Source organism: Mastomys coucha, unplaced genomic scaffold (assembly GCF_008632895.1).
Source record: "Mastomys coucha isolate ucsf_1 unplaced genomic scaffold, UCSF_Mcou_1 pScaffold6, whole genome shotgun sequence".
In the NCBI taxonomy this organism is placed as follows: Eukaryota; Metazoa; Chordata; class Mammalia; order Rodentia; family Muridae; genus Mastomys; species Mastomys coucha.
Genome location: NW_022196912.1, coordinates 74018028 through 74021427, shown reverse-complemented (window position 1 = coordinate 74021427; position 3400 = coordinate 74018028). Strand labels below are relative to the sequence as shown.

The 3400-nt window shown below is 44.5% G+C and overlaps 1 pseudogene; it reads right to left on the bottom strand.

Moving 5' to 3' along the window:
* Positions 1–1738: 1738 nt before the first annotated feature.
* LOC116080108 lies at positions 1739–2831 on the bottom strand (annotated as a pseudogene).
* Between the last annotated feature and the right edge of the window lie 569 nt (positions 2832–3400).

The following is a 3400-nucleotide window of genomic DNA, read 5'->3' as shown; positions in this document are numbered from 1 at the left end:
ACCCCTTATCAATCTCCCCTCCATGAGCCCCTCACCCCTTCGCCTCTAATAGGGTGCTCTCCCACCTCACCCCTCTAACATTTCCCTTCTTCTGGGCATCAAGCCTCCACTGGACTATGTGCCTCCTCTCCCACTAATGCCAGATACATATGAAGCTGGAGCTATGGACCAGCTCATTGGTTGGTGGTTTAGTCCCTGGGAACTCTGAGGGGTCCGGTTAGTTTATATTGTTGTTCTTCCTATGGGGTTGCAGTCTCCTTCAGCTCCTTCCCCTAATTCTTCCATTGGAGTCCCCGGGCTCAGTCTAACAGTTGGCTGTGAGCATCTGTCTTAGTCAGCTGCTGGCAGAGCCTCTCAGAGGACAGCCACACCAAGCTCCTGTTTGCAAGCACATCTTGGCATCAGCAATAGTGTCAGGATTTGTGTCTGTGGATGGAATGGATCAGATGGCAGGGCAGTCACCGGATGGTTTTTGAACTGTTTTGATGACTGTCGTTTGGTGACTGGCCTTGTCTTTTAGAATTCTTCTATGTTGTTTCAGTGCCTTGGAACTATTTGGAATATTGTACCCTTTGTGCCATAGGCATGTCAACTTGGAAGCTGTTTTGAAGAAATTAGAGTTTGATGTCTTCCCAGAGATAAAGAATGTAAATTGTGTTGATCCTTTGAGGCTCTGTTGAGCCATTGTGGTTCTGTTGAACCTTTTGAGACATAGAAATAAGGGTGTTGAGTAGATCTCCATTGTAACAGTATAACAAAATACACACACACTCATCATATCACATCAAATTTGTGCTCTCTTGGTATCTGTACTGGTTGGTTTTATGTCAACTTGACACAAGCTAAAGTTATCAGAAAGGAGGAAACTGCAATTGAAAAACTATGCCTCCATAAATTCTAACTGTAGGGCATTTTCTTTTTTTTCTGATTTCAAAAATTTTATTGATATTATATTTTATTAGGGTAAGGTTTTGTCTACCGAGCTGTTTGTAGAAATGGAGACCAGAGGAGAGCCTCAGATCCTCAGGATCACCAGTTACAGGTGGCTGAAAACTGTCCTGTGTATGCTGGGAACTGAACTAGAGTTCTGAAAGAGCAGTATTTCTTTTGCAGCTGAGTTCTCACAAACTCACACTTAAAAAAGAAAAAAAGTCTTTATTGTCATTTCCTTCTCTGATGAGTAAAGATTCATGTTTGATTTCTCCTTTGCTCTGGGCCCTGGTCATCTGTTCTATTTCATCCAATGCATATAGGTTTCTTCATAGAACCTTAGTTGCTCTGTGCTTAGTTAGGGTCAGCACCCAAACTGAATTCCAGTTTTTTTTTTTTTTTTTTGGTTTTTTTCGAGACAGGGTTTCTCTGTATAGCCCTGGCTGTCCTGGAACTCACTCTAGAGACCAGGCTGGCCTCGAACTCAGAAATCCGCCTGCCTCTGCCTCCCAAGTGCTGGGATTAAAGGCGTGCGCCACCACCGCCCGGCTTGAATTCCAGTTTTGAAGTCACTAGTCAAAAACCAAACAAGAGCATCAACAGGGTAGATGTCAGGTTGAGAGTCCCAGACTTCTTTGCTGCCCTTCCCACACCTGCCATTTTAACACATTACAGCTGTTTTAAATCCTGAGCCTACATGCTCCCTTTCCCCAGATTCACAGTAAATGTCCCAGCAATACTGTACTCTAACCAGAAGTCATTGGTTGATGATGTTGGATGACAGGTGTTGGTTATATCTATCTAGCTCCTAAAATCTCTTTAGGAATTTGAGTGAGGGATCCAAGAACACACTCTGTGCAGAAGCCAGGGAGTGGAATGCTTCAGTCGCTAAATAGGGATGTGACTTCAACATTGACTTCCACCCTGAGGTCTCACAAACCTTAGAAGCATGAAGTGTAATGAAATCCAGGGCCTGGGTCTTCAGCTGCTCCATGCTGTGGAGGTCAGCCAGGATGAAGTGTGTGCAGCATTCTCCACAGAGAGGTGCCTGCAGAGGGCCTCCTCACACAAGACCTTCAAGTCCTCCAGAAGATACTTGTCAGCAGCTGCCAGCATACCAGCAGCCATGGAGTGCTTGTGGAGTTGTGGTGCCTTCCCCATGTAAATGAAGCCCATCATCTCCTTGAAGACTTGGGGATCCAGATCATGGATCTCAATGCAGTTTGTTAGGCTCTCCTTCATTTCATGTTGAAACATGGCTCTGAAAACTGGAGAGCGAGCTGCTAGGATTGCCTTGTAAGCCCTGAATTCATGGTCAGCTCCCAACAGGGAGCAGTCTGCGAACAGGGAATTCTCCCACAGCTCCCCTAGGTCATCTGTCAATATGTGTCTAAGATCCTTGATTGCAGGGGTCATGGTCTGTCCAGGCATGCTAAAGGTGGCTCCTACTATGCTCACCTCACATCAGAGGGTGAGCTGGTCTTCAGGAAGAAACCATGCTGATGGAAGAGGAGGAAATCTCAAGGGATGAACTTTCTGAATCCCCACTCTTGGTTTGACAGAAAGCTAATGGCATTCGTGCACGTCCTACTTTGATATTTCTCTCCTTGGAAATTTATGATCCAGAACTCAAACTTTGCCCAAACTGGGTTCACCAGACAGCTGAGCAACACCAGGCAAACTGACAGGTAATCTTTGCTTTCTTCGTTAACCCCATTTGGGTATACTCTCAAACACCATGCCACTTCATCATTGGTCCCTAATGAGAACACTGGGCTTTGAATTTTTCTCCGAATTCTCCTCATGCAAAATGAAAAGTTGCTAATGGTCCACTCATAGCAGAATTTCTGAACCCTGATATGTGAGGAGCCCCAGTTATTGACTTCCAGGTCCCCTGACATTTCTGCTGGAGGGAGTTTGGAAGTTAAAGGTGATCTCAAAAGAGGAACTGGAAGTTATTTATTCTTCCTCTTAGTCCACAAGGTTTGAAGTCTCAGGTGTTCTTCAGTCTATGCTGGAATTCTGAAGAAATAGGGTCTAATACCAGTGGAAAAAATGGACTGGCTAGTAAGAGAAGCGGGTATTTTCTTAATTAGTAATTGATGTGGGAAGGACCAATCCATGTGAGTGGTGCTCTCTCTCGGATGGTGGTCCTGGGTTCTTTAAGAAAGCAGGCTGAGCAAGCCATGAGGACTAAGCCAGTAAGCAGCACTCTTCCATGGCTTCTGCATCAACTCCTGCCTTCATACTCCTGCCCTATATAAGTTCCTGTCTTCACTGCTTTTGATGATGAGCAGTTATATGGAACTGTGAATGAAATAAACCCTTTCCTCCACAAATTGCTTTTGGTCATAGTGTTACATCACAGCAATAATAACCCTAACTAAGACAGTGCCTGTAGGGAGAATTTTAGGTGATTAGTTGTTTTGTTTTGTTTCTTAATAAACATATATGTGTTATTCTACTTCCA